The sequence below is a fragment of the Thermobia domestica genome, chromosome 2 (genome assembly GCF_964235325.1).
Source record: "Thermobia domestica chromosome 2, izTheDome1.hap1.1, whole genome shotgun sequence".
In the NCBI taxonomy this organism is placed as follows: domain Eukaryota; kingdom Metazoa; phylum Arthropoda; class Insecta; order Zygentoma; family Lepismatidae; genus Thermobia; species Thermobia domestica.
The window spans coordinates 232,624,436-232,648,789 of NC_137455.1; the positions used below are offsets into that span (position 1 = coordinate 232,624,436).

The following is a 24,354-nucleotide window of genomic DNA, read 5'->3' on the forward strand; positions in this document are numbered from 1 at the left end:
AATATATTTAAGAATAAAATGAAATAATGTAATTGTCCTAAGACATAAGATACATACAATTGAAATGTGAGTCTATCCACAAGGGCGCAAGGCGAATTTATAAGTTGAACTAGACCCTTGCTGCTTGTTAGTTACTGATATATTTGTGAATAAAATGATGGAAAGGAATTGGGTTGAGATAGCTACAGTTGAAATCGAGTCTGTTCAGTAGATCGAGAGGAGTGACTGGAAGCCATATTTAAGAGTAAATTGAAATAATAGAATGTCTTAAATTTTCAGATATTCAGCATCGAAAAGTGAGTCCATTCATTAGGGTGAAAGGAGAATTTAGAAGATTAAGACTCTTGTTCACGTTATTTGCTACATATCTAAGAATAATATGAAGTAACAAAATTATTGTAATTATAATATTTATAATTAAACTTCAGCCTATTCAATATGTCGAAAGGAGTGTTTGAAAGCATAACGAGACTTGCTGATCGGTAGTTTTCGACATAAATAAGAATGGAATTAAGGAACGACAATGTCATAAATTATGAAAGATTTAGTCTTGAATAGTGAGTCCATTTACTAAGGTGAAACGAGCGTTTGGAAGATTAAGCAGACTCTTGCTTATTGGTACTTACTGATATTTTCGAGAGAAGGGTCAGACGTAAATTGTCGGACACTTATAATTGAAAGGTTAGGCCATTTGCGCAGGGCGAAAGGTGTGTTTTGGTATATAGACATAGTTTCGTAGTCAGATATTTACAATTGAAAAGTGAATCCATTCAGAAGGCGAAAGGAGTGTCTCTAGGGGGAAGCACGCTCTTCTTCCACGCTAGTTACTGACATAATAAACAAGAAAAGAAAATAGCAGGATTCACGTAATTCACCAGGTATTGGCAATTGAATTCCGATTAAGTGTGAAACAGATTATGTTTGTTTCCCAAATGTTCACTAATAACATTAAACAACGTAATTGTCATAAATTGTCAGAATTCTACAACTCAAAACAAGCCTATTCAACATGGCAAAGGAAGTGTTTGGAAGCTCAAGCAGTATGTATGTGATCGTTATTTGAGGACATATATAAAAAATAAACTGAAAGAATGGAATGTAAATTGAAGGATATTTAACTGAAAAGTGAGTCCATTATTTTAGCGTGTAAGGAGTGTCTCAAAGACAAAGCAAACTCTCGCTCATATTTAATTGCCGTCTTATCTGAGAAAAAATTTAAATAATGGGGTCATCGTAAATTGTCATTATTTTAACAATTGAAAATTGAGACGTTTCAACAGGCCGACAGGAGTGTTTGAAAGTTAAAGCAGAGTCATGGTGATCCTTGGGTGAAGACATATTTAAGAATAAAATCAAAGAACGGAATTGTAAATGGTACATTTTAAAATAGTTTTATTCCTTAGAGCACAAAAGAGATAGGAAGATGAAAAGAACTTTAGTTACTAACGTAAAGTATAAAGTGATAGAACGAATAGTCATTTACAATTTAAAAGTGATTCCGTTTACAACGACGATAGGAGTGATTGGAATATGTAGCAGACACTTGCTTATCGTTAATAGCCGACATATATAAGAATAAAATGAAAGAACACATTTCTCGAGCAATCTGGCAAAAGTTATGTCCCTTTTTGTACTTTTTCAGAAAAGCGTTGAGAAAGGAGTGTTTGATAGCCAAAAATAACTCTTTATGATTCTTAGTTACAGACATATATAAGAATAAAATGAACGCAAGCAATAGCCGTACATTAAAAATATTTAAATTTAGAAAGTGGCGAAAAGAGTGTTTCAAAAATGGAGCGAACACTTGTTCGTCGTTAATTATTGTCATACTTAAGTTTGAAATGAAAGAACGGAATTGTTAGTACAAAGTCAGATTTTTTCATTAGAAAAATGACTCTATTTAGAAGGACCAAAGGAGGGTTTTTCAGATGAAGGATGTAACATCACGTCCTTCTGAGTTCTTGGAAGAAGAAGTATGGATGTGTACAAGGAGGAAAAATTGTATATTCTACTAATATTTTTATTTATATTAATATTGTTAAGATTTTTCATTGGTTAAAACGATTAGTCAAATTTTGTAAAGGTTTTCTTTTTAAAAAAGAAGAAAAGAAAAAAAACTACTTAAAAATTTAAAAGGAATATGTAAGGAGGAATTGACTTTAAAAGCTTATACTGTGGCGACTGGAGAGAAAAAAAGAGCTTTGCGCGCGATCGTTCGAGGAGCGTGGCTTGTCTCGCCGATTCTACCTGGCTCGGTGACGCCTTGTTACGTTATCTAGTTTCTTGTGGTGAGCCGGAGATGGTGGAGTTGTTGGCTGTTACGTGTTCTCGGCTTAGATTGTATGTGGAATAGGACAAGTGGTTGAATACGTCTACGTGGGCAAATCAGAGTTCCTTGCCGGAGATGTTAATATTGCTATATATTCTTTTTGAATTAAGTGAGTTATTATATTACGTATTGTGGAACAAGTTCACAGTGATTCAGGAAGAAATTGGAAAGGAAAAAAGGTTGCTTTAGTGTATGTGGAAAGTTGCAGAGTTCGAGAGGGAAAGTGAGCATTGAAAGTAAACCCTCAATTTGCTCTATTATTCGAGTTCAGAGAGTGAATTTGATATATATTTTGTGTCTGTTTCCTCACTCCTTTCTTTCTGGAATATTTATTTTTTCCATATTTCTTTTTTCAAAAAAGAAATTTATAAAGGAGAGAAAACTTATAATGCTGGGCAAACCTTGTTTGATTCTAAAGTGATTGCTGGTTTAGACCTCGTTTCTTCCAGCAATCCGAAAGAATTGTCCAATGGTGATTTATCATTTTTAAAAGTCAAGTTTTTGTGAGAAAATTAACTGTTTACTATTGATTCTTTGATTAATATATTTGAGAGTTGAATTTAGAAGAATATTTGATATTAATATTAAAGTTGAATTTTTGGAAAGTACTCGAAATTAACGGATTGAGAAAATAGTTGTTATGATAGTTATTTATTGCACGTCAAATCTGAGTGTATATGCGCTATCCTAACGATTTAGTACATATACACCACCCAACATTGTCAATAAAATTATTTCAAACTGAAACATTCTGTTTGTGTTTATTCTGTTTGTGTTTGATGTGTTTGTCTCTTCCTTAAAAGAGAAATATTGAATCTGCGATTCTTGCCTGTACTTTCGGAGTAGATTACGCGATACGGCTCGACTCCGCGCTCCCAAGCCCTCTCTGCCAGGCTTTGTTGCCTGAGCCCTGATTGACAGTTTGTTTAATTTTTATTTCTCCTTTTTTTAATAAACTCTCAATTTGGTTTCGATCAGGCGAGGCTTGGTGGAAGGGGGCGTTACAATTCACAAGAAACTAGATCACGTCCTTAAGTCATTACGTCTTTTTCGTCTTACAAGGCAGTATGTTATGATATTGTTATATTTAGTTAATATTTTCTACATTTTCATTCCACTAAGGATTGTAAAAATATAAAAATAGTAAATATAATTGATTTAGATAATATTAAATTAGAATTTGAAAAATTATCTTTAACTTTAGCATTCTTGATGAAGATATTGTTGAATATTCAGTTTCCTCCGACTTTATCATTTCACTTAAATTATTATTATTGAATCTAAGGATAATGTTGTAAATGTTTTGGAGTTTTTAATGCTTTAAATTGAATTTGTTATTAGGTTTTCACCTTTTAAAGTGTTGGTTAGTACTTTCCTCCAACATTCTCATTCAACAAATTTGTAATATTGTCAGAACATATTGAATATTAGTGATGTATATTTATTTAGAATTGAACTTTGTAAATAATTTGCCCTATTTAAGTTTAGTTAGTTTTTTCCTCCTACATTCTAATTCCACCAAACAAAATTTTTGTGTTTTTGTAGAAAATTAAGAATGTTGTTCAATTATTTAAGGATTAATTTGAAAGACTTTCAATTTCCTGTCATCTCAAATATATTTAAAATCTTTACAATATCAAGCAATTAGATTCTGATTACGTTCTTCTACAAAGACAATTCTTCTCAGAGTATAAACACCTCATCCAGTTCCTTGCCAGGTGGTAAAGTGCCAAGGACCGACGAGACGTTACCACGTTGGATAGAAACGGATATGCGCTGTATTAGATAAGTTGTGGAGCGAACTTCGCCGGAAACACAAGAAATGCGTCTTCCTACCTCCCTAATGAATTCTAGACTTCTTGCACCCCAAGCACCACTTGTTTCAATAGCGATTGGAGTGAAAACAAACTTTTCGAGAAGGTTGTTGTATTATCTTTGCTTTTCAGCTTCTCTGCGATTAGCAACAGCTCCAGCGTTCATTACTGACAGAGGGAGACTTGAATGAGCGTATGTATCAGCGCATGTGAAGTCCCACAATAAACATTTACCTCTCATCCATGGAATCAGTGTCATCCCATCCGGTCGCTTTCCATCCGAACGACAGCAACCAGAAGGTTCCCGTATTGAAGGAAATCCAGCTGTGTTGAGGGCTCGTAGTATTATATCATTTACCGAGGAATGTCGGGCGAATCTACCAGCGCTCTTCATGCATGAAAGGCCATGCAGGCCACGTTGGTTAACCTCATCCCCACAAGCTGGACAGCGATGAGGCTCACAAACTGCTAAGCCTAAACGTAAGGCTGCAGGAATTCGAAAGCTTTCATTTGACAAATGAAGGCCTAAAGGCGGAGAAGGTATCGCCATCAACCATGCACCCGCTTCGGGAGACGAGGCAGCAAGAAGCCTGGCTTTATCTTCTGGAACAAGAACAGATTGTAACAAATGATTATGTAATTGACATGCAATTGGTGTATACCAAGATGACTGATAACACTTTTTGTTAATCTCCGGAAGGCTTGTATCTGCTAAGTTTGCCCACTTATTAGAACCTTCTTGAACTGAACCATCTGGGTCCAAACAATAACCCTGTGGAAGGAGAGCTTCGATTAAACGCAGAGATCCGTGGTATGACGCTAAGAATGTAGGAATCGCCATATCCACAGCTCGTCGAATACCAAGACCGCCCAAACCAACAGGTAAACATGCTTGTATCCAAGAGTTGTCATTTAAGGAGCAGTTCAGAATTGATTCAAGGCCAGTTTTTAGGACAGTATCATATTTTTGCAGCAAAGAACTCTCATGCCAAGATGGAAAGCATCGTAAAAAATAGGTTAGGCGAGGGATTGATAAAGATGCTCGTAAAAGGAAAAAGGCTGAATGGGCTGAAATCGAGGGAAGTCGAGACAAGAACAATTCTAAAGTAGATATTTTATTCAATAGCACGTTAGTGAGTGCTTCCGACGTGAGAGCAGCACCTAGAAGACATGCATTCTGGATTGTTAGAAGGCGTATGCCTGGTGCAGCCTCATTAAATCTTCTAAAGATTTCGTCGAATGCGGTTTCATCTGTTCCAAGAAAACCCACCTCGCATTTAGAAAAGTTAAGACGCAAGCCAAGAAGTGATGCCTTCTTATTTATTTCTATTAAAGATGAAAGAACTATCTCGGGGTCACCACCAATTGTTCCATCGTCTAAGTACCAAATGTTTAATTCGGTATTCAGTGATTTAACTAAAGAGTGAATGGTTATAGCGAAAAGTGCTGGGCCCAGGGGATCACCATGTTGTACACCTCTCTGAGAAGAAATAGTGTTTCCGTTGAAAAACATCGCTTGGTTGAGCATAACATTGATAAACATATGGATAAATTGAAGGAAAATTATTCATCACTGCGGCAAGCATAGTATCCCGGCGAAGCTCATTAAATGCGTTACGAAAATCCAATTTTACAATCGCCTTAGTAGCACTGTGAGTAGAAGAGAAATAAACTCGGGCTGCGTGAACAGCTGCCTCGGCACCATTAGGAACACAAACACCAAGCTGATGGGGGGATAAAAAGTTCTTAACTGGCTCACGTATTCTAAAGCATACAATTTTTGCCGATATTCTGCGCCAAACATTCCCAACCGCTATGGGCCGAATACCACCATCCTTTTTTCTTAGCGCTGTAAGTTTGGCGCCGAAGAACAGTGGGCGAACTTCCGTTGGTACTTTTCCAGAAATGATCAAATTAAATAGATCACATAAGGATTTTAGCAGCTTTTCCTTCGATTCCAGTATTTGACAAGAAAGAAGGTCTTTAAGAATTGAAGGACGAAGCCCATCTAGACCTCCCGCGCTGCCTGACAGAATGGAGTTAATTGCTTTTTGAACCTCCATAATCGAAACTCCTTGAAAAGTGTGTTGACCATCAGGAAGATCCGGCGCAATGAAATTGCCAGGGTGGGCAGGATGTTTTTCCAACAGGGACTCCAGCACAGAGGTATCCGGAGTCCCAACCGTGTCATCAGAAATTAAAAGACGTGCTGCTCCACGGATGTCACCATCGGCAAGTTTATTCTCTACAACCTTCAAATTAGAAAATTTGTGGTTTAATCGAGGTTTGTTCACCTTAGTTGAAGGCCAGGTTAAGGCGTCATGGCCAATATTACACCAGAGGCGAACTCGCTGCTTCACCCAAGTAGTTAGATTCTTAACTTTATCTGATTGTTTGGGAGCACTTAAAGCAACAAATGGAAACAGGCAAAGGTTGATCCAGTCTTTTGCATCATTTGAAGTTGTTATATGGTTTAACAGCTCTGCGAGTGCGTCAGCCAGCGTTGCACGAGCACCTCTTGGAACACGTCTTAATATGTGTGTCGAGCACCTTAGTGATAGTAATATCTTGCCCAGGTTAGAAATCGTCAAATCTTTCGTGTTAATACTGCTGTTAGTGTCGGCAGCATTTGCAGTTTTACTCTGAAGGCAGGCATTAAAAGTGACATCAGAGCAAACATCATCATCACGCACAACCCGATGTTTCTTACCAATATGTATAGATAAACCTCTGGCACTCACATAATGCTTTCCGCAATGAGGACAAGGCAATACATTAGCACTTTTAGAAGCATCAAAGGAACAGCTACAATTGTTAGCACTTGACACTGAATCACTGATTGTAAAAGCTGGTGTCTTTCCAGCTTGTGAAGCACATCCGTCACTTGATGATTCCATTAATTTAATTTATTACATAAATTTGTTTCAATTATATAAATTTTAATTAACTTATAATGGCAATGTTTTAAAAATTCAACCGTTAGTTTTGTATTCATTGTTGGACGATGCATAAGTTTGCTTCTGTTCTTAAAACCAAATCAGTTTTTGGTAATTTTAGCACTATTTCCGAACCGATTTGAAAACGGATTTCACCGCTTTCTTCTCCCAAGCTTCATGTTCACATTGCACACAGATATCTTTCACTATCACAAGTTTATCTATTGCTCCACACCGTAAAACCCTCAGAGCTCGTCAACGGCTTAATGAACGATTTCAACAATACAACAACTTTCAATTTTGTTTAGTTAAATGTTCAATTTGACATTTTCCTCCAACATAGTCATTCTACTTAGTGTTCATAATCATATCTAATTTACATAAATTGAATGATTTTGAATTCTTTAATGTTTTTGAATATAAATTCAAATATTTTGAGGATTATTTTTTGAATATTTATAAAAAATATATCGCAACTCCGCTATAAATTATTTCAAATCTCTTCCAGGATTTTCGTATCAATTTCTAGTTTATGTCCTTAGTAGTATTAGTAGTTTAGTGTCTTTATATGATTATTCATAAGTATTATTTATATATTGTGCTGTTTTGCTTTATTTATAATTGTAATATGGAGAACATTCGAAGTGAACGTGACTACGTCAGCATAGATATACCAGACTCTGAATTTGTTACTATTGATGCAACTGGTCAACCTAGTTTAAATTCAAATTTCGGCTCATTAAGTATGAGTTTAACGCCACCAATGCAAAATAATACAGGTGTTAGGTTTTTTCCTACACCAGGTAGGAATAATTTGGATACATCAGTAAATAGTTCAGCGGGGACTTATGGTTTTAGTCGGATAGCCAATCCTCCTAGCATGAATTTTTCGAGACCTGATCATAGGGTTACATTTAATGATCCGCCTTTAAGAAGAGAGATGGGGATTTCTCCTCCTAATTTAAATTTTTCAGATGACGTTACATCTCGGAATAGATACCTAGAATTGGAAATTATTATAGTAGAGTTTCCAATATACTCAGTTCGACTCCAAGAGTGGGTATAAATAATATCCATACTGGTAATACCAATTTCGGTCCAAGTGTTAGAAATCTAGATGGTAGAAACATTGATAGGGGAGTGCAATCTAATTTGAATTTAGATGATCATCGTTCAGAAGTGAATTCTGAACGTAAGTTAATGTTAAAATATTCCCATGCGAGATCATTAACATATTTGGAAAATAGTTTTATGAGTATTAAGAACGTAAATGGAAATGATAGCTTACAAATTTTTGAACTATTGTTCAAGACAGAAGAAATTTTATTGGAAAGCAGCTATTCATTTAATATGACTTTATCAGTTCTCATTCCAAAATATGATGGGGTTGTATTAAGAATTGTTACATCGGCGTTACATGATCATTTAGATTGGAATGTTTTTAAGAATAACTTGTTATCTAGAGTTGTTACTCCAACCATTGTTCATTCTTTAATGAGTGATAGAGTATATAGGAAGCAAAAGTTATCGGAATTAATGAATGAATATGTAAAATCAGTATTGATCTCAATGAATGTTCTAGGTTTAAACATGGAAGAATGCGAATTGGTTAGAATAATTTTAATGGGAATGAACCCGAATCAGAGAAATAGGATGCTAGGAAGTTACTTTCCTAACAATAGATTAGAGTTATTAGACATAGCCGAAAGATTTGGTATGAGTACCCGGGAACAAATCGAATATAATAGAGCAATGGGATTGAAAAGTAAAAATCAAATGGTTCTGTCAAATAGTAAGTCAAAAGTGGGTGAATATAATCAGAAACATCATAATTTTTTCTCTAATAATAATGTGAAATCGAATCGATTGAATGGAAGTTCTGAGGTCTCGATACCTTCAGGATTCTCGAAGTATAATAGTAATAGAGATCGTTCTGAAGTAATTGGAAAGAAAGTTAACCAGAAAATTCCGTCGGAGATGGATGGGTTAGTAGCGACTTTCGTGATTGGCAAGATAAATAATATCTTAACCAGTGTTTGTTTGGACGGTGGTTCTAGTTTTAATCTTGTCACAAGATCTTTGGTTCGTCGAAGTGGTGCCGAACAGTATATACATGCTGTGGATGAAAAAACAGTTAATGCCCCTTCGGGATTACATTTCTCTACAGGAGAAGAAATAACTTTGAACGTCAACTTATCCGGATATTTCCAAATTGTGAATTTTCGAGTGGTAGAGCAACTCTCATGTGAATGTTTATTGGGAATGCCATTCCATAGATCAACATCTGCTGTTTTGGACTATGAGAACCATGTCTTATTTTTGAACGGAGGAAGGAAGAGAGTGCGATTAACCTTCCAGAAGAACTTGTTTAAAAGTGGATTCAGATCTTTGGATCCTCAAGACCAGCGACAATTCGTAAGTAGATCGGCGGGAAAGATAACAGTAAATCAGAATTCAGCGAGTGCCTCTTCGATCTTTATTAGAGCGGATTACAATTCTTATGGATATTGTGATAGGGGAATTCAATGTGAAATAGAACTGCACAACTTAGAAGATCAGATGCTTACCATTGATGTTCCTAATTCATCACAATTATTAGAGCTGAAGAAATGGATAGAATGTGATCTGTTAAGAACTTCTAACATCAAGGAAACTTCGGTGAATACAGTGAGTGATAATTTAAGATCTCCTAGTGTGAATAGTGAAGAACTGGAACTAGAAAGATTACCAACCACCCAATCTGAGGAAATTCCTAGTAAATTAACCTGTGTCGACATGGCTATGATTTCGACTGATGGAAATGTTGGAGAATTTGTAAAAACTCAACCAAATGAATCTGAACAGCAGATATCCATAAAGGAAAACAACGAAGTTGAAGAGCTGAGCGGCATGGTTGATCAATCCTCGAGTTGTTCGAAAACGAAAGGTTCTTCAAAGAAGTCTAGGAAGAGGAAGATAAAGAAGAAGAATACAGATCGTGTGAATAAGGATGATAGAGATCCAAGGTTGATAACACCATTGGAAATTTTCCTTCTGCATCTAAGATAAGGGCAGGACAAGATCAAAGTTCATCTGAGGCATCAGATGTGGATATTGAACAAGCGGAAAATTTCCATAAACTTGTCAATAAGAATAAAAAGTATATTAATAAGGATACTCCACAGGGGAAAACCACATGTAAACGATCTCCACAGGTGAAAAACCCGTTGAACACACAGGGGGAAAACCGAATCAAGGAGACTGGAGATATCGTGATCAGGAAGTTCTCTCATTCATAGATTCGATTAATAATGAATATTCAGATGTTATCACAGAACGAGTAGGGTGCATTAAAGACTTTACTGGTCACATTTATCTAACAGAAAATAAACCCTTTAAACAGAATCCGTTTCCTATCCCTAAAGGAAAAGAAAAGATTTTTGATGAACAGATTCGAGAATTGGTAGATCATGGAATTTTAGAGGAAGTGGACCATTCCAACTACGCAATTAGTTGCTTCCTAGTCCAGAATAAGAATAATACTTATATAATTGTCGGTAATTACGTTAAGGCTAATTCTTTAGTTGTTAACGATCCTTTTCCTGCTCCAAACCTGGAGGAATGTCTTACAGGGTTATCAGGGAAGAAACTTTGTTCACGGATAGATTTACGCCGTGCGTACAATCAAATTAAACTGGATGATAACTCAAGAGACATAACAACTATAGTTACTCCAAAAGGTTTATATCATTATACACGAGTGCCAGTTGGTATTAAAACTGGAAGTAACTTGTTAACTCGTGTTATGAAGAAAATGTTGGGAGATTTGGAAAAGGATGGCGTAAAAAGGTATTTCGATGATGTAATAATATTTTCAGATACTATCGAGGAACACAAAGATACAATAAGAAAGGTTTCTGATAGGTTTAGAGAATACAATGTAACGGTCGCGCCTGATAAATATTTGTTTTTTTATACTAAGATTAATTACTTAGGTTATGTCGTATCAGGGGACTAAATGGAAATTGATCCGAAAAGGTTATCGGCAATCAAGAATATTCCTCCACCAATGAATCGTAGAGGTCTTGTGAAAATTCTCGGGCTTTTTAGTTAATATTCTAAATTAGCGCCTGAAATGCAAGAACTAATGGGACCCTCAAGTGAACTTAAGTCTGTCAATAAGAAATTTGAATGGAACTTAGAACATCAAAAGGTTCTTGACAACATGAGTGTTTATTGGTGGAGAATGTTGTTTTGAAAACTCCTGACCTTAACACGCGTTTTAGAGTTAATGTAGATGGTTCAGGAAAAAGTATTGCTGGGTGTTTGCAACAAGAGAACAGCAAGAGGGAATTTCAACCCGTCGCGTTCTTCAGTAAAAACCTGTCTAAAGCTGATAAACACCGCTGCATTTATGAAATTGAGTTTATTAGTTTAGTCAAAACGATTGCTCGATTCCGACATTACTTGGTTAAGGAATTTGATGTACTAACGGACAATAAGGTTCTAACATGAATTCCTAGTAATTCAAAGAGACTAATGAAAAATGGGCCATTAGTTGAGACCCTTTGTCAATTTGATTTTCGCATTAAGCATGTCAGATCTTACAATAACTTAGTGACTGACACATTGACAAGGGTATACGATCCCTTTGAATTTCGCATTATAGATGGGCCTATGGGAAAAGCTGCCTTTAACGAAAATTTAAGGTTAGCTCATATTTTGAGACTTCCATTAATAAAAAAACCTATCGATGAATTGCAAAGAGAAGACTCTGAGCTTAAAAATATTATTGAGATTTTGAAGGGTGAATCAGTTTCAGGCTAGATTCTGAATAAGAAAATTTTGATGAAGAAGACGAACTCAGTAAACAACCCTTATAAGATTGTTATTCCCAAGAATTTGAGGCATGTGCTGATTGAGTATTATCATAATGATAAACTGGTTGGCGGCCATTCTGGCATTTTTCGAACTTTAAAGAAACTGTCTAAGAGATTTACTTGGGAAAATATGAAACAAGAAGTTACAGAGTTGGTTCGATGCTGTCATCGATGTCAATTGACGAAAGAGGAAAATAAAAAGCAAATGGGGCACTTAATCTCCGAATATAATAAGAGAATAGGCTATCACTGGATGATTGACATAATAGGAGTATTACCCACCTCTATAGGCTTTAAATATATACTCATTGGAGTAGATAATGCTAGTAGGTTTATGGTGTTGGAGAAATTAAGAACTTTGACTTCAGCATCAAGCACCGAAAAGTTAATGTATATGTTTAGTAGGATGGGTTTTCCTGAGGCTATATCTACGGATAATGCTTCAGTGTTTATTTCTGAGCATTTCAGGAAGTTTATGTTTGGACTTGGTATAAAGCATATAAAGTTAAGTCCATATCATCCAGAAGGAAATATTTCTGAGCGTTTTATTAAAACCTTGAAGGCCTCAATTCGTCCTTAGTTTTCAGATAAGCAGCACTTTTGGTCAAATCTTATTCACGATTTGCAATATACATTAAATATAAGCGAGCTTTCTGGCTTAAAGATGGCTCCAATCGAAATATTTTACAGACGTCTTACTAACACCCCTTTGGAGAATCGATGGGACATCACAGAGTCAGATATACGGGGGAAATAAACCTATGAGCTCTGGTTAAATGCCATGCAGAACATGGAGAAATCGTGGAATAAAAGAAAGAACTTAATGTCTCAGAGAAGAAGGGATCCTTCTCATTATCTCCGATCTTTCGGAATCGGAGATAAGGTATTAATCCGTTCCCACGTAAAATCATCTTTGAAGGATAAAATTGCTAAGTCTCTTAGTGATAAATGGCTTGGTCCATTTGTAGTACGTCGGTTCCTAATCCCAAGTACTGTCTTAGTTTCGGATGAAAATAATGATTTAAATTCATTTCGAAGAAGTCACGTTTCGGAATTAAAGGTATATCGGGAACCTAGACTATTGAATTAATAGTAAGAGAAAATGGAAGAGATCTGAAATTGGTTAAAATTTGGTAAGGAAGTTATTGAGTGAAAACACTATTAGTCATTTATTTTGTTATTGTTATTTAATCTTGTATGTATTATGTATATAGCCTTTATTCTTATTATATCTGATATTTACTTCGAGATTACTTTCATGGCCATGAAATTTTCAAAAATGGTAATTATATAGCTAGAGATCTCTAATCTTTGAAATAGGTTGTAAATATTAATTTGTTCTTCAGACAAAAAATTTGAGAATTGGAATTAAACTAATTGTATATAGGTATTTATTTATTCTAATTGTAAAAATGTTGCTGACTAATAGTATGTTTTTTCTATTTCGTAGATTTCCTGCAGCAAAAAAATATGTCTTGTTGTATATCTTTTTTATTTTAAGGAGAGGCGGTTGTAACATCACATCCTTCTGAGTTCTGGGAAGAAGAAATATGGATGTGTACAAGGAGGAAAAATTTTATATTCTATTAATATTTTTATTTATATTAATATTGTTAAGATTTTTCATTGGTTAAAACGATTAGTCAAATTTTGTAAAGGTTTTCTTTTTAAAAATGAAGAAAAGAAAAAAGTACTTAAAAATTTAAAAGGAATATGTAAGGAGGAATTAACTTTAAAAGCTTATACTGTGGCGACTGGAGAGAAAAAAAAAAGAGCTTTGCGCGCGATCGTTCGAGGGGCGTGGCTTGTCTCGCCGATTCTACCTGGCTCGGTGACGCCTTGTTACGTTATCTAGTTTCTTGTGGTCAGCCGGAGATGGTGGAGTTGTTGGCTGTTACGTATTCTCGGCTTAGATTGTGTGTGGAATAGGACAAGTGGTTGAATACGTCTACGTGGGCAAATCAGAGTTCCGTGCCGGAGATGTTAATATTGCTATATATTCTTTTTGAATTAAGTGAGTTATTATATTACGTATTGTGGAACAAGTTCACAGTGATTCAAGAAGAAATTGGAAAGGAAAAAGGTTGCTATAGTGTATGTGGAAAGTTGCAGAGTTGGAGAGGGAAAGTGAGCATTGAAAGTAAGCCCTCAATTTCCTCTATTATTCGAGTTCAGAGAGTGAATTTGATATATATTTTGTGTCTGTTTCCTCACTCCTTTCTTTCTGGAATATTTCTTCAAAAAAAGAAATTTATAAAGGAGAGAAAACTTATAGTGCTGGGCAAATTTTGTTTGAGTCTGAAGTGATTTCTGGTTTAGACCTCGTTTCTTCCAGCAATCCGAAAGAATTGTCCAATGGTGAAACTCTGTAATAACGTGATCTGATGTTCGAATTGGTCAGAATCACGAAAGATTTAAGAGCAAAAATTCTGGCACAGAACAAAGAATTGCTAACGTGGTTAGTCCTTCATTTAGTCAAAGAGGCCAAGTTTCCGAGAGGAAGGAAGTACGTAGGTAAACCTTTAAGTATTCTGATAAAGGGTGAGTTGCAACTTTAATTCATATCTAAAGTAGTTGTGTTTCGTTAAAAATTTGGATTGTGCGGCTGTGTGTAGTTCTGTCTACAAGGGGATTAAACTCGCGGACCTTTGCTTTCCACTAGTAAGAAAATTCCTCCCAGATTTAAGTGGCGATATTTATTTTATACTTTGGTCGGAAACATCGAATTGAAACTCGAACCACCTGCGGATCCAGTATTTTTGTTAATTAAGTATTTTCTTTACAGCTTTGGCTATATATTTGATAGGGTACGAAAATAGCTATTTTTCTCGAAAATACGAATATGCTCGATTTTTCTCGAAAGTTGTCATCAGCCTAAAAATTAACTATTTTGATCAAGAAAATTATAGTTTGGTAAATTTTGAATTAATAACCCTTAGAAATTGCAGAAAGTATTATCAGAAAACTTGTTCAGAGAAAATTTCAATTTATGAATGAAATTGGATTTGAGTAGTCGATATTCATAAAAGTGAACAAGAGATTTATCATTTTTAAAAGTCAAGTTTTTGTGAGAAAATTAACTGTTAACTATTGATTCTTTGCTTAATATATTTGAGACTTGAATTTAGAAGAAGATTTGATATTAATATTAAAGTTAAAGTTGAATTTTTGGAAAGTACTCGAAATTAACGGATTGAGAAAATAGTTGTTATGATAGTTATTTATTGCACGTCAAATCTGAGTGTATATGCGCTATCCTAACGATTTAGTACATATACACCACCCAACATTGTCAATAAAATTGTTATTTCAAACTGAAACATTCTGTTTGTGTTTATTCTGTTTGTGTTTGATGTGTTTGTCTCTTCCTGAAAAGAGAAATATTGGATCTGCGATTCCTGCCTGTACTTTCGGAGTAGATTACGCGATACGGCTCGACTCCGCGCTACCAAGCCCTATCTGCCAGGCTTTGTTGCCTGAGCCCAGATTGACAGTTTGTTTAATTTTTATTTTTTTAAAATAAACTCTCAATTTGGTTTCCACTAGGCGAGGCTAGGTGGAAGGGGGCGTTACAAGGAGACTCTCGGTAATTTTTAGTTAATTATATTTTTAAAAATCAAATGAAACATTGAAAATGTCCTAAATTATCAGATATTTAGAATTGCGAAGAGTTTCCGTTCACTAGAGCGAAACAATTGATTGTATGGTAATGCACTCTCTTCTTCATTGCGAGTTACTGACATATTTAAGAATAAATTTAAAAAGCATAATTGTAATTAGTCAGAAATTGCAATTGAATTGCGATTAAAACATATATAAGGCCAAAAGAGTTTTTGGAAGCTAAGGTGGACTCTTGCAGATATTTAGTACTGACATATTTAGGAATGAAATGAAACATCAGAAATGTAGTAAATTTTTAGATATATACAATTTGTAAATGTGTCCATTCAGTAAGCTTAAGGAGTGTCTGGAAGATGATGCACACTCCTTTGTTACTATCATATTTTAGAATAAAACGAAATAACGGAATTCTCTTTATATATAATATATTTACGATATAAATATGAAACTTTTCAGTAGTGCGAAAGCAGTGTTTCGTAGGTGAAGGAGACTTGCTGATCGGTAGTTCTCGACCTATATAATGTTATGTTTGACAGAGTCAAATGATTGACCGGGTGTCTTTTCCCCTTCACCAAGTTTTATTATAAAATATAATGTAACAATAAACACAAGTGTATCTAATTCTATGTCTCTTCCTCAATGACCAATTGAAGGAATACTAAGTGTTTTGCCGGGTGCCACTTCCACTCACGGCATATTCCAGAACACTTTGGCAGGTTGTTGGTTAGGCTTGGATTACAAGTTAAGATGGATCTCTAGCCCAGTGTGACATAGGATAGGCAAGAGATGTTCCTAGTCCAAACTGACATAGGAAGGTAAAGATCAGTTGGTCGACTGATGCTGGGTCTCTCGGTGGTCCTTTTTTATTTGTCCTCCTCAGGTTCTTCCGTGAGATCCGTCTGCTTTCGGTGCTCCTCGGTGTCTTCCGGGTTGGCCTGTTGTCTGCTAGGTTGTTTGTAATCATTAGCACGTGTTCAACTCTCACGTGCATCTGTTGTGATGTGGGACTTTTGTTTTCTGTCCAGGTCGGGATTGACTTCAAAGAGCTCTTTATTAAAAAGTGTTTTTGTGTACTTTAAACGTTCTTCCGTTTCCTGTTCTGTCTTAAATTGATATCCTTTTCCAAAAAAATCTGGTTCTTCTAGGGCATGGACAGAAATTTCGAGCCCCTCCTCAAGAGCCGCAACTGGCGTGTTCCTCTTTATAGTTACGTTTTTGGATTTGAAATTAAAATTATCATTTTGCTTGTTTCTATCTTTTGATTTAGGGCATTTAACCTATATTTCTCGCGTAATCCAGGAAGCAGTGATACATATAGAAATTCTCTGTCAGCTATTTTTTTCTTTCCTGCTACTTGTACAGCGGGGGACACTTCTAAATGGTACAGCTATATCGAGATTTACGGCTAAGGTGCTTCAGCAACTAAATCCGAAGCATTTGCCGGGGAGTATGCAACCAAATTAGCTGTAAAAGAAGGCGCGTGGCATAATCGCCAGGCACTGAAAATTCCCGTACACTTGAGCGAAATTCCCACTACCATCTACAGCATCATTTCTCCCAAATGAAATAAATCTTAGACGTGTAGTTCTTATGGCAAACATATTACTTGATATTTGCCCTATTTGTGAAGATAAATTGAAACAAAAAAAATAATAAAAAATAAAATAAAGTCCAATCCTGTTGTTGTTGGAATGAACACTCCTTCATTCGATTGTCTGAAATAACTTTGCAGAGTCTGAATTAATATTCTGTCACTTCAAGAGGGTAGGAAGAGCGGATACCCCCTCCCTCCATGAGTGTGAAAACACATACATTTAATCAAATGCTTAGTGAGAGTGAGCCCGTTGGTATAGCATTTTTATGATTTCAAGTTTTGTTCCAAAGTCATCTTATGTCATAGCTGATGACAATGGAGAACGAGAGATGCAAATATGATGAAAGAGAGAGGTAGTCACATGCGCAAATTTAGAATTTGAGACAAAATGATCGGATAGCATCCATATTTTGTCGAAAATTTCGATTTTGTAAGTAGACATGTAAAAGCTCACCCGAACCTGAGACCATCCCACTACCAATTGTTGAATTCAAGTGGAGAACTCAGTTGAGAGTATCAGATGATTACAGAGGGGAAGAAACATTATCAGATATGGGAAACAAACAATGAAAAAAATGAACCTGCCTGAGCAGGACTTTAACCATCAACCTCACTATTACGAAGCAACGACTCAACTCACTCACCCACGGAGCCACACAGAAAGGTAGGCAGTCACAAGTCAGACACAGAACGTTTGTTACTTACGAAACGTTTATTTCTAAGGGGGAAAGCTAAGTAAATTCCCCGTGTCTAGTTTTTCTTTTCCTGACTAACTTAATTACTGTTGTTCCAGCCTGGGAAGAATATTTTCCACCCCTTCCTAAATTTTCCTAACAATTTTCATACATTTACATATAGCAGCACAAAACATTTATCTATGTCTGTTCTGCACAATTATACTTACACAAAACAATTTCCCCCAATTCTATTAATTCCAGTGCCAATAAACAGAAATACTGGACGTGAAATTCTATATCTGCCAATAGTCTTGCAGAAAATATCCAAATTCATTTTTTCCATTTGGAACAGGGGGACCATACACGCAAGTTGCGCCCATGAGATTTGTTTTGCGGAGGAGGGGACAGAAATTTACATTGAAAATGGCAAAATCGCACGTTTAATTATAACATAATTTTATTTTTAAGAACGCCAAATGCGAAGGAGAACGTATGTATTCTCTTTGGCTTGAAAGAATAAAATTACGGCTGAAGGCGGAAGTGAACGCAGACTGATGATGTTTACGAAGAATGCATGCTATCAAGCAGTGGCGTAGCCAGAAGGTCTAGAACCTCTGACATTTGCACAAGTTTTTAAAATAAGGCCCAAGGGTAGAAACATATCGAAGAGACCTCGCGATCGAGGTCGAGGTTTAAGTCGAGGAATCACCCTCGATACTGGCACAAAACATGGATTCAAATGGGTTGAGTTAAGTTGATTTTAGTTTAGCGTCTTTTTCAGCAGCGAGGCTATATGAGACGTTTACCTACTGATTAATGTGGAATCCGAACCACATGAGCTCCTGCCGGGAATCGAACCCGGGTCTCCCACGCCAAAGGTGGATCCAAATGGGTATGCTCATGCGGAATATGTACGCTACATCACGACCTAGAGGTCGACCGCGAGGATGAATCAGTGGTCGCGATTATAAACAACCGAGTAGGTTTTTACATCGATGTTCAGCGGAAGCATCGCTATGGCTCATGTTCTCTTTGGTTCTTCCTGAAGCGCTGCACGGAATAAAATCTTCATTTGTTTAAAATTTCGTCTGGAGAGGATTCTGTATGTCTATACTCGAAAGACCCTCAACCCAAATTCAGAAGCTAGTGAACAATGTCCTTGACTCCTAGACTTCACGACTACCGAGGGTCTCATTTAACTAGTTTTTTAGTATTCAAATACAAACCGCCTATGTTTCATATTTACATACAGAGTTGTTATAATATTAATAATAATAATAATAATAATAATAATAATAATAATAATAATAATAATAATAATAATAATAATAATAATAATAATAATAATAAGTTGTAGTAATAGTAGTGTCATTGATAATAATTATACTGTCTATGTAATATACTTGAAGAATGTACTCCAAACTACACACCGGATTTGGCTCGACTCGACTCGAAACTCGACCCCAATTCGAATGGAATTGGAGGAAATTGTTCGAGTCTAGTTATCGGTTCGAGCTCAAAGATGTCTGTTTCTAGTCGAATCGAGTTTCAAAGAAATTTCGCTCGAACTCACTTGTGTCCATCCCTATGAGTAACAACACAGTACGGCATTTTAACATTGTTACATTATATAAAAATGTTCATATATCGGTAAAATGTTACCGAAGGGACCTCGTGATCGAGGTCGAGGTATAGGTAGCGGTCGCACCCTCGATACTGGCACAAACACAGTGCCTCGATACTGGCACTGTTCACTGGAACAAACACCCATGTGAATTTGAAACACATAGATTCAAATGGGTATGCTCATGCCGAAGATGTACGCTACATCGCGATCTAGAGGTCGACCGCGAGGGTGAATTAGTGGTCACGATGATAAACAACCGAGTATGTTTTTACATCGATGTTCAGCGATAGCATCGCTGTGGCTCATGTTCTCTTTGGTTCTCCCTGAAGCGCTGCACGGAATAAAATCTTCATTTGTTTAAAATTTCGTCTGGAGAGGATTCTGTATGTCTATACTCGAGAGGTCTTGCTGCACTGTTAAATTTGATTATGAAAGACATATTAATAGAACTAGTGAGGAATCCAGCAATATTGTAAAAGAAACACAAACAACATCATAACAAGAACGTTTTAAATAGAGAATTAAAGAAAATAGCAACTGAAATGTGAATGGCAGATAAGTTATTCATATTTATTTGAGAATTATACTGTAGGTTATTATTATATAAGGCAGTGCCGGTCAAAGGGAGGGGGCTTTTGGGCTGAAGTCCGTAAATTGTGGAATTTCTAAAGAAAGAAAGAAGCTACTGCTAATTATATCTATGTTTAAAAATTCCACTCCTCTCCCCCAATTCCGAGATTAATAAAAAAGGTTTCTTCTAAAACTGTAAAGACATGCACATATCCATAGGGAAAAAATGTCGGATAATGGAATTGCAGTGACGAAACTTCATTTGCTACATTTAATACCGCCTCCAAACCGAAACCTGAAGACATAACTGTTTTTTTCAAGCACCTGGACGGATGGCCACCCCTAAACCCAGAAGGGAAGCCGCAATTTTTAAGGTGTCAATAGCTAGCCAAGAGTATAAGTATTTCCCCTCCTGAAAATCAGTAAACAAAACATTGGTTACTACTGTGAGTTTTATTTGGAAGAACCGTCTGCTAACAACTATTACTAAATAATCAGACTTAAAGCTTAGCTAATATTCAGAAATGTTCGAAACCTGTGATATTTGTGTAACATGAGAAAGAGAGAGAGAGAGAGAGAGAGAGAGAGAAAGGGAGAGGATTAGACCTGCAATAATAGTGTCCCTCGGTTATAATTTTAAACAAAGGAACACTTTCCGTTACGTTTCTTAGATGAGTGACTAGCGTACTGGACTTTTACATATAGGATCACGAATTCTGGTCCACGCAAAGGACATTGTTTTTTTAGTAACATTTATTCTGATCATTCTACAAGTTCTGTTAAGACTTATATGTAGCCCAGGCAGTTTGAGCCGAATTTATTGTCAATGAGACTTCTTATTATGTTTTTCTTTTACTTCCAATATTGCAAATTTGATTTCAAAACTTACAACGTTAATTTCACTCAGTGTCCTCCGTCAGATTATGATGAAATTTTGCACAGCGACAGCAGTCTGGTGGTACTATAATATTTGATTCCTACTATGATATTTGGTCTAGGAATTAATTCGTGCGGTTGGTACGCACACATTGAAGCTGTAATACAAACACAAAATACATAAATACCTTAAGAAAAATATTGTCCATCGCTAGCCACCACTTTCGCCCATCAGTCAGGCAATGTACGGATTCCGTGGCAAAAGAAGTCCTCATCCTTGGAAGCGATCCAGTCAGAGACCCATGTTTCGATATCTTCTGAAGAAGTAAACCGCTGTCCAATCAAATCGTTGTTCATGCAATCGAACAAGTAGTAGTCCGAAGGAGCAACGTCTGGTGAATACGGCGGGTGGGGTAAAACTTCCCATCCGACATTTTCTAAATAGGCTTTGACCGGTTTTGCGACATGTGGGCGAGCGTATCATGTTGAACAATAAGTTTATCATGTCTGTTCTCCCATTCTGGTCGTGTTCTGGCCAGAGCTTGCTTCAAACGCATTAATTGTCGTCGATAACGTTCTCCATTCATAGTTTCACACGGTTGCAGCAGCTCATAGTACACCACACCTTTCATATCCCACCATATGCACAGCATAACCTTTGCACAGTGAATATCTCGTTTTGGTTGTGATGGACCTGGTTCACCTGGTTTCACCCAGGCCTTTTTTCGTTTAGGGTTCTCGTAATGGATCCACTTCTCATCACCCGTAATAATTCGATGCAGAAACCCCTTTCTGCTCTGTCGTTGAAGCAGCAATTCGCAAATGGTTTTTCGTCTTTCAACGTCTCTGTCTTTCAATTCATGTGGAACCCAATGTGACATCTTTTGAATCATTCCCATGGCTTTCAAGCGTTTGGAGACTGTTGTTTGATCAACGCCTAATGCTGCTGCAAGTTGTTCCTGCGTTTGACACGAATCCTGCTCGAGCAATGCTGTCAATTCTTCGTCTTGAAATTTTTTTTGGCTGTCCAGCTCGCTCTTGGTCTGCCAAGCCTGTAATCACCACTTCTAAACCGTGCAAACCACTTCTGACACGTTCGCTCAGCTAGAGCATGGTCACCATACACTTCCACCAAAATACGATGACTTTCAGTTGCACTTTTCTGCATGTTAAAGTAATGCAGCAAAACACCCCGCAAAAACACTTTATCAGGCACAAATTGCGCCATGTTCACTTAACTACAAACTGGTGTTGTTGACGCTTTAATCCACTGCCCTATACTACGAACGATACGCGATGACAGGGGTTTGCAACACATGTGTGGATACACGGAACTGTGGGACGCTCCGTTCGTTGCGCCATCTCTTGTCCACCCGCACGAATTAATTCCTAGACCAAATACGTTTAATTATAGTGCGGAAACGTAACTAAGAAAAAAAGTTTGTTAGCTCGTACGATGCACCATAGACCCCTGGAGGAATATCATACAAATTTAGCATAAGTATATATTACCAAGGAAATATTTACTGAAGTGGTAAAACACTAAAAGCATCTCTGGGAGCAGGGGATAACGAGGGGAAGGGTTCGGGGTGTGTGGACCTCAAACTTTGTAAAAATATTTATAAGATTTGAGGTAAGGTTTTGTTGCACTTTCTGTCTTGAGAATAGTTCCGAGACAAATGGATTAAAAATCCACAAATTCCGAGGGAGCACGTTTATAACAAATACCTCAAAATGCCAAAATGATATTGAATTAATATTATAATCAATAATAAGAATCTGTGAAGCAACAACACTTGAATAGCTTAGGGCTGCCTACGGAATTAGCATAAACAAAGGGGAAAAAGTGGGACCATGGCTTCCCATAACGGGGGTCGAAGTTGCCCCCACTCTGGATTTGCAAACCAATTTCAGTTCTTTCTAGATACGTGTCATAACACATTAGATTTACTTAAATACTATAGTATTGAACGTATTCACTGTAGTTATGCAATGTGCTTAAATAATAGCTTTTTCACATTAAGTATTGCGGGCCGCTATGGCAGAATGATAGAGCGATCATCTCTTTTAAGTGGGGTTTTTAGTTCGGTCCCATCTCGCGCCAAGTGGTCTCTGTAGTAGGCACACACGGTGTGGTGGGTTTTCTTGGGTTCTTCCGTTTCCTCTCCCTCCTTTGATTTCATCATTTCATTATTTTCATCAACACTGTCTCCCTTAGCCTACACGGCGTGAGACGTAAACCTGCATGATTTCATTTTACATTAAGTATTATGTGATTCAAGGTCTGTGTATTCGCTACTTAGGATACGTCACGTTTCTCAAAAATGCACTTTCAGTGACCGTATTTCCTAATTCATGCCTCCATTGAATTTCATGAGAGAGATATGTGCATCACAGTAAAACCAAGTGAAATTTCACCACTCAATTGCAAAAAGGATAAAATAAGAGAAACTCGAACATGGGACTGCTGTGTGGAAAGCAAGGAGTTTTCCAATATGCCATTACGACACTCCGCGACACATTTAATTTATATTTGTTATAATTTGTTAAAAATAGCGTACTACTTTTCCACAAACATAATCACATGACTTGTTGCCTCCAAATTGAAATTCACGTGTAAACGTATAATATTTTTTCCCCACAAACATGAACAATGTCAGAAATGATTAGAAAAAGAAACCGGAAAGATCCACACCCAAAATAGAACCTAGCACCTTGGTAATTTAAAACAGCCACTCTAACCACACGACTACGAAACAACTACTTCGTAGCGCCCTTATTCAATTATTTCTAGCAACTATTTCGAACCACAAAATTATCTATTACACGTAACAAACAGCGAGGGATCATTTTACAATCACCTTGTTAGCGATTTTATCATACTATACACGCGTTCTGTTAGAACACTCTGAATTCTGCTGCGAGAGAAAAGTACGAAACAGTAGTAAAGAAACAGAATTGTCATCAATCTGGGCAAAAATAAGGGAGAAAAACCGTCTTCAAAAGTTTTCTACTTGCCATATATACTGTTCGACGCGCAAGTATGCCAAAGGACGGCGTGGCAGACTGAGTAAAGTGTGCAACTTGTATGCAAAGCCACCCGGTTTCGATTCCCGTTGGAGTGAATCCTTCTTTGTTTTTTACTTCAACTAATAAAGTAACCGTTTGTAACTATAAATAGAATCTTAAGTCACCATATGTTTATAATGAATAAAACAATAGAAATTTTAAAATCACTTGTAAAATCTTACGATGTTCCATGTAAACTAGCAAGAAAATTTAACCTATTCCGTAAATATACCGATGTCACGATTGTATTATGGTTACGATAGTCAACGGCGCCGATTTCTCTGTAAATTTTTTTTGGGGGGAGGGCATTTATAAAAAAATACATACAACAATACATGTAACAATAAAAAATACATATGAAAATACATATTCATAAAAATAC

General features: G+C 36.5%; 1 long non-coding RNA gene across 3 annotated transcripts in view; it reads left to right on the forward strand.

Moving 5' to 3' along the window:
• The window catches only part of LOC145679803 (uncharacterized), a 32,902-nt gene extending 17,655 nt beyond the window's left edge, over positions 1-15,247 (forward strand). For all 3 annotated transcript variants that reach the window (XR_014130557.1, XR_014130555.1, XR_014130556.1), the window contains one exon: positions 13,440-15,247. This is a non-coding gene — a long non-coding RNA (uncharacterized LOC145679803). The remainder of the gene's footprint in view (positions 1-13,439) is intronic.
• Positions 15,248-24,354: the final 9,107 nt, after the last annotated feature.